This window comes from Cryptotermes secundus, unplaced genomic scaffold, assembly GCF_002891405.2.
Source record: "Cryptotermes secundus unplaced genomic scaffold, Csec_1.0 scaffold477, whole genome shotgun sequence".
NCBI lineage: Eukaryota > Metazoa > Arthropoda > Insecta > Blattodea > Kalotermitidae > Cryptotermes > Cryptotermes secundus.
The window spans coordinates 7,889-16,136 of NW_019720168.1; positions in this window are offsets into that span (position 1 = coordinate 7,889).

The following is an 8,248-nucleotide window of genomic DNA, read 5'->3' on the forward strand; positions in this document are numbered from 1 at the left end:
TATAGTATCACCCAGTAGATTCACATCATCGGCATCAACCAACAGCTGATGTGTCCCATTTAATTTCAGTCCCACGTGATTTTTCTGAGCCTTCCTAATGGCATATTATAAAGAAAAGTTGAAAAGAAGTGGCGATAAAACAACACCTTGTTTTAGACAATTCTGGATAGGAAATTTATCAGACAAATGCTTACCTATATGGAATTTACTATATATTTTGTTTAAATACATTTTAATCAGCCTAACCAGTTTTGTGGGTATCCCAAACTCTCAGAATATTGTACAATACTTCCCTCCTAACTGAATCATAGGCTTTCTTGAAGTCTATGAAGAGCTGATGTACTGTCTCAATGTACTCCTATTTTTCCTCTAGTATTTGACAAATGCAAAAGATGTGATCAGTAGTTGATCTCTTATGTCGAAACCCACACTGATGATCCTCAGTAATGTAATCTACATATGGACTTAACCTCGAGAGAAGGATATTGCGTAAAATGGTGTATGAAGTTGATAGCAGTGATATCCCCCACTAATTACTACAGTCATTTTTATCACCCTTTTGTGAACTAGTACAATAACAGACTCCTCCCACTGATCAGACAATTTTTCCATATGCCAAACAGAAGCAATTAGCTTATGGATCTTAGAACTTAATATTACACCCTCAGCTTGAATAAGTTCTGCTGGAATTTGATCACTACTCGGCAACTTATACCATTTCAATTTTGCAATAGCACTTTCAACCTCAAAGTGGCTAGGATGAGGTACTAACAGCTCAGCTGTATGGATTTCTGTCTGCCTAACATCACTGACCCTGTGTACATTCAATAACTATGCCACATATTTCTGTTAATTTATTACATACATGAAGTCGTTCCCTTTAACATTTCTATTTTGACAAATACTAAATGCTAGGGTACTTTTTAGAAAAACATAATCACCTGGTTAAACAGGGTTGTTATGTACTTTAATTTTAAAGTTTTGCTGATGTGGAAATAGTGCACTTTGCTGTCCAAAACAAGATCCCACCATAACGTCTCATAGTTCATAGTTCTTTATTTCATTCCATAGATACATGCAATTGAGGATGCGGAAACAGTCATATAGGAAGAGCAATAAAAACATACATAATCAATCAAAACATTATACAACATAACATTTGGCAGTCATTACAAGTGAATAGTATCATTCTTGTCATATCTAAAATCAAAATATTTATCTAAAGTATAAAATGAATGATCTCATAAGAATGTTTTCAAAGCCAGATTAAAATCTATAGGATTGTTATATAATTGCTTTATGGAAACAGGAAGATTATTAAACGCCCTAATACCCATATAATAAGCTCCCTTGAGATATAGTGACCAATGGGCTGAAGGTTGATAAAGATTAAAATTATAACCCTGTCTTGTATTTCTATTGTGTATATCAGATATAAATTGGTATGAATCCATGTTGTTAACCATAAAAGACAAAAAAGAATAGATACATTGGGATTGAAGAGGGAGAATACCCAAAGTTATGAACAATTGCCTACAAGAATCTCTACTACCAATACCCATCATTATTCTGAGTGCCCTCTGTTGCACGCGGAACACATTAATAGCATATGAGGAATTCCCCCCAAACATGATGCCATAATGCATGATGGAATGAAAATAAGCATAGCAGACCATCAACAAAGTTTCCAAATTAACGTAAGGATAATAAATTGATACTGAAGCACATATTAAAATTTTGAAGACTTTATATAACTTGTTACGAAAAATAGAGGGATCAGATTCATTTATGATAACACTGGTGTCATCAGCGAAAAGAATAGTGGTAGAGATCTTGTTTAAAACCAAAGGGAGATCATTAATATAGATCAGAAAAAGTAAAGGGCCCAAGATGGAACCTTGGGGAAATAATCCATGAGAGATGTTACCCCAGTCAGAGCAAGTATTCTGATTGTAATATTTATATTTCAATCTTGTTCTTTGAAATATTTCTTGTAAGTATGATGTTATTAGTTTGACCATTAATCCAGAGATACCATAAAATTCCGGTTTGGATAACAAAATCTTATGGTTAACACAGTCAAAGTCTCTTTCAAGATCGCACAATATTCCTCCCACATTATATCCCTCATACAAAGCCGTCAATATATGATGAAACAAGTGACATTATTAGTAGAAAGATTAGTCCTGAATCCAAATTTCTCCTTGACCAATATATTATTAATGAAGCCCAAGGATAACTGTTACCTTCACTGAGCTTTTCATTGCCATAATACATAAATTCAGCTTAAGTATTCCACCTCGAATGTAATACTTCTTTATACTAATCAGGTAAAAGTAAAGTTGACTCTGTGCTTAAGTAATTAAGAACTACCCCATTACGACGTATGGGGGAGTGGAGGTGTAGCTCCACCATTCTTGACAGCGCTAGAAGGAGGTGCGTCGTCAGCTTCACGACCCGGCCGCTTAACCTTCAGGGAAGGAGCCCCTGGTACCCAGCGGACAGGGTAAAAATATTTTAAAGTTTCCCCTGTGCTTAACTAATTAAGCACTACGCCGTGAAGACGTAGGGAGGAGTAAATGTATAGATCCACGTTTTCATGACCTCCGCATTAGTTGGAGGTGAGTGGACAGCTTCACGCCCTGGTCACTTTACCCCCGGGGAAAGAGCCCTCGGTGCCCATTGGATAGGAGGCTGGGTAGGCCCCAGAGCCTGTCTGGATGACGTGGAGAAGAGAAAATTATTGACCCTGCCGGGACTCGAACTCCTACCCCTCGGTCGTCCTGCCCGTAACCAGTCTCTTTACCGACTACGTTATCCCGGCTCCTCACTCATTGGCCAGGAGGCTGAGAAAAGAAACGTTGGGTTCTCCACTTCATCCGCACTCAGTGGGACTTCAGTCTAAAAAATTCTGTCCCACAGGAATAAATAGGTTCCAAGACACTGACCTGAAAGTTACGAGGGACGTTAGTGATTCCATTCTCTGTGCAAGAGTGTCACTGATGCTTGGGATAGCTAACGACATTGTTCCAACTGTAGGCCTAAGGTGTTCATTTTCGTAACATTGTTATTTTTTGAGGCGAGTTGTTAGCCCCACGCCGAACCAGGGCCCCCCCAGCTGGAGGACCACCCCTTGTCGGCTGTCCGCGGCTGCTTATTAAATATATTCGCAGCTTCCCTCCATACCTGGCGGGCGTCTTCTCCATACGCAACCTGAGGACGCACCATGCCGTGGTGACAAGGGACCCACCTGACACAGTAGCACGAATGGGGGAGATGAGGAATGCATATAGGATATTGGTGGGAAAGCCAGAAGGAAAGAGCCACTGGGAAGACCAAAGCGTAGGTGGGTGGACAATATTAAAATGGATCTTAGAGAGATAGGATGGTATGGATTGGATTGATCTGGCTCAGGACAGGGACTAGTGGAGGGCTCTTGTGAACATGGTAATGAACCTTCGGGTTCCATAAAATGCTGGGAAATTCTTGAGTAGCTGCAGAATTGGTGGCCCCCCAGAAGAGCTCAGCTCCATGAGTAAGTAAGTAGGCCTAAGGTAAGCCCATGTGCTTAATTAATTCAGCACAACACCATGAAGACGTATTTGGAAGTTGAGGTATAGCTCCACTATTCTTGACTTCGATACTAGATGGAGGTGAGTGGTCAGCTTCACACCCTGGTCACTTAATCCTGAGGAAAGAGTCCCTAGTTACCCATTGGGTAGGAGGCTAGGTGGGCCCCAGACTCAGTATGGACGCTGTGGAGAAGGGAAAAACCTCTCCTGCCGGGAATCGAATCCCAGCCGACGATGTACCGACTTAGCTACCCCGACTGTTATTCTAAAAAAAAAGTAAATTTGTTAATTTTGCAAATTAATTATTAGAAATAAGGTAGAGGTAAAGAGGCAAAGTTGTTCCTGTGCTCAACGGATGAAACACTACGCCATTAAAGCGAATGGGGGAGTAGTGTATAGATCCACATTTTCTTAACCTCGGCACTAGCTGGAGGTGATTGGTCAGCTTCACGCCCCTGCCGCTTTAACCCCGGGGAAAGAGTTCCCGGTACCCATAGGATATGAGGTTGGGTGGACACCAGAGCAGGTTTGGACGATTTGGAAAAGATTGACCCTACCTGGACTACAACTCCAACTCCTCGGTCGTCCAGCCCGTAGCCAGTCGCTATACCAACTACGCTAACCCGGCAACTAAAGACAAAATGGTCTCAGAAGAACTACATAATAGTAACAATCATTTCCACAAACTTGGAAAAGCTTCATAATTTCTACCCTTTGGCAAATATTCAGGGAGGATGAAGGAGGCGGGCGTGCAGCACTGAACGAAACATGCATACGAAGGAAAGAGTTGACTTTGAAGACCCAAATTAGTGGAGGGGGCAAGAGATTGTGCGGTGTTGTTATAATGGGCCTTACAGGGTGCCGGGATAGCTCAGTCGGTATAGCGGCTGGCTACTGGCTGGACGACAGAGAGGTCGGAGTTCGAGTCGCGGTAGGGTCAAGAATTTTCTCTTCTCCAAGTCGTCCAGACCGATTCTGGGTTCCACCCAAACTTCTATCCAATGGGTACCACGGGCTCTTTCCCCCGGGATAAGGCGGCCGGGGCGTGAAGCTGACCACTCACCTTCAAATAGTGCCGAGGTCAAGAAAATGTGGATCTATATATCCACTCCCCCATACGCCTTCATGGCGTAGTGTTTAATTAGAACAAGATGGGAGACTATAGAGCGGATTTATCTGGCTTTGACGGGGACCTTGTAAGCGCAATAATGACAGAAGGTATAAATTTAAGAGCATGTCTTCTGGGATGTGACACTGTGTAGTTTGGTACAAGTCAACCGACATTTCGAGGACACTGCTTCCATCTACAGGGTCGGAAGATAAGCTAAGCAATAAGTAGGCAGGACTGTTAAGTTGTTCAATGCATCTAAAACTTTTAATAAAAACACTTTAACATTTGTTTATATTTTCCTGGCGATAATATTCTATCACAGAAATTACATTATCCCTTATAAAAAAAAATAAGAGGTTTTTTTATTTTTGTTAAAACAAAGTGCTAATGCAGCGCCACAGCACTCGAAGGCAGAACGGGAGCCGGCCTAAACCGCCTCACCTCGATTAACTAACTAACTTCATGGAACTGAGTTCTTCAGAAACTGCCATTTGTGCAACGACTCAAGAACTTCCCAGAATTTTATGGAACCTGAATGTTCATTACCGTGTTCACAAGAGCCATCCACTGATCCCTATCCTGAGCCAGATCAATCCAGTCCATACCACCACATCCTATCTCTCTAAGATATAGTATTTAATAGTATCCACTCACCTGCGTCTTGGTCTTCTTAATGGTCTCTTTCCTTCTGACTTTCTCACCACTCAACAACCTGTTCTCAAACATCCTCAGTCTATGTTCCTCCCTTAATGTCAGAGACAAGGTTTCACACCCATACAGAACCACAGGCAAAATTCGACTACATCCCTGATCCATCGGTTGAGAACGGATAGTCAGGTGCTGGTTAAACCTACCTACGGGCCACAACTGAGGCTTTGTGTGCATTTTCGTAACAAGGTAATTTTTTACGGTGAGGAGTGGTTAGCCATGGAGGATGAGGGGGGCAGGGCATGTAGCACGAATTGGGGAGAAGAACGCATATAGGATATTGGTGGGAAAGCCAGAAGGAAAGAGACCACTGGGAAGACCAAAGCGTAGGTGGGTGGACAATATTAAAATGGATCTTAAGAGAAATAGGATGGGAAGGTATGAATTGGATTGATCTGGCTCAGGATAAGGATCAGTGGAAGGCTCTTATGAACACGATAATGAACCTTCGGGTTCCATAAAATGCTGGGAAATTCGTGAGTAGCTGCAGATTTGGCTTCTCCTCAAGAAGGGCTCAGCTCCATAAGTAATTAAGTACGGGACACAACTGAGGGGCTTCGACGAAGAACTAACCTAGCTCTTTAAAACTAAAGCGGTAAAAGAAATAATTCTCCCTATACTTAATTCCATTCCATATAAATGCATATGTAGTGAGCGGAAAAATTCCTTGGCAGTCAGCAATGAACTTCAAATTCACGCCGATTTTTCTCCGAGGGAAGAGGCTTTCAGGTGCCCACCGGATAGGAGTCAAGTTTGGCCCTAGTAAGCTAGGTGACTACCGAAAATCGAATTCCGGCCGCCAGTCTTACAACCAGTCACTGTGCTGACTGAGCTATATCTGTTCTTGAACTGACGCATTGAGCTAGTAAAATAATAGATACGGTCCAGTCAGTATAGTGACTAGACTATGGACGGCAAGACGGAGTTTCAGTTCCCAGCAGCAGATCTTTCTCCTTCACGCAATGTTCAGACCAGCCCTAGGACCCAACCAGACTGCTATCTAATTCGCACCCGGAACCCTTTTCCGGGGGCAAAACGACTTGGGTGTGAAGCTCACCGCTCACCATCTAGTATCAGAGATGAGAATTGTGGAGCTATACATCCACTTGCCCATTCGTCTTCATGGCGTTGGACTTAGTTAAGTACAGGAACATCTCATAAACCAGAGGTAAACCCCCAGGGCTTAATTAATTAAGCGCCAGCCCCTAGAGACGTATGGAGGTGTAACTCCACACATTCTTAACCTCAACACTAGATGAAAGCGAGTGATCAGATTCACGGCCCTGCCGCTTGGGAAACAGCCCGAGGTACCAGTTGTGTAGGAGGCTGGGTGGGTCAGTCTGCACGTTATGGCTAACAGAAATATCTCTTGCCCCTACCAGGAATCGAACCCCGACCCCTCGATCCTCCAAATCCCTGTACCGACTGTGCTATCCCGGCTCGTGAAGGAATGGGCAAATAAAGAGAAACAGAAGGGGCCTTGTTATAGCTCAGGCTGTTGTTGGCGGCCAGGGTTCGATCCCAGGGCAAGCGGGTTTTGTAATGGACAACACTGGGGCTGGTGTACTTTGGTTTCCCCTGCAAATTCTCCCTCCAGAAACAACTATACATTCGTTAGTAAGGCTGTCTTCCCATGCTATATCAGTTGAGACAGCGTCAAGTAACATGATAAAAAATAAAAAACACCTGTGGGTTTCTGTGGAGCATGTTGTGTGAAGCATTGGCTTACGCGATGAGGAGACTCCGTTACTCCACCCCTTTGCCAGTAGCTTTGCGAAGGGAGATAGACAGTCTACCAATCGGTTGAGCTCAAATGGTACAGCAAGTGCATGGGAATCCAGGATTGCTGCCGCTGAGACAGCGGTTTCTCGCACATGTGCAAGAAGGTTTGGTGGCTGGTCTTCGAAGTTTTTATTTCCCAAGAAGTGTTATACGGTGTTCAAAAATGATTTACATGGATCACGCAGAAGTTTTCACAAAACGGTGTTATAAGGCAGATAATTTAGTAAATATACTCTATATGGGAATGGGATGGATCGAGCCGCCACACGGTGTTCCGAAATGTAAGTAGTTCAAGTCTCAGTATGTTTCAGACACGTTTTTACCTATCGTTTTCACTTTTCAGTCTGTGTGTCCATATGTGGAGTTCTGTAAACAGTAAACCGCTATTAGTGACCATCTAAATCGTGGGGAGGGGGTACGTAATATTTTGAATATGGAAGTATCTTCAACGAGGTCTTGGGTACAGCAGTTTTTGTTCCCATCTTTGTCAGTTTGTTACGATAACAGAACTCTAATATATTTGAAACAATATGAAAATAAGTGCAAAGCTACTTAGGTGTGCTTATTAATAAACCACCGCTCCACTCAGTAAGCTAACTCAATGGATCATTCCTTTAAAAGCTAATAGTGACTGTTAACTTTTCAAGGAAATGTCATGATTTAATAGTCGCTCAACGTATCAAGAAATTTCAGACCTATGGAAATCGATGGTTCATTTTATGTTCATAACAGCCGTCCCGTGGATTATACTGAGCCAGGTGAATCAAGTACACACCATCACCCATGCAGAAGAGGCGAAATTACAGTCTGCATATCATAATCTTTACAGTTCTAGATAATGAACAGAAACAAAAGGAGTGCCATATCCGAACGACAGCAACCATGTGAACATAGGCCTGATAGTGATCTGAAGAAAGCAGTCTTCTGGGATATGGCGCCGTGGAGATATTGTGTTAACCGAAGTTTCGGGGGGAACGTATCGCCTCCATCTTCAGGGTAGACGAAAGAAGAAGAAAATCCGCAACCGAAGAACCAGCGGACTTTCTTTTTTTCTTCTACCCTGAAGATGGAGGCG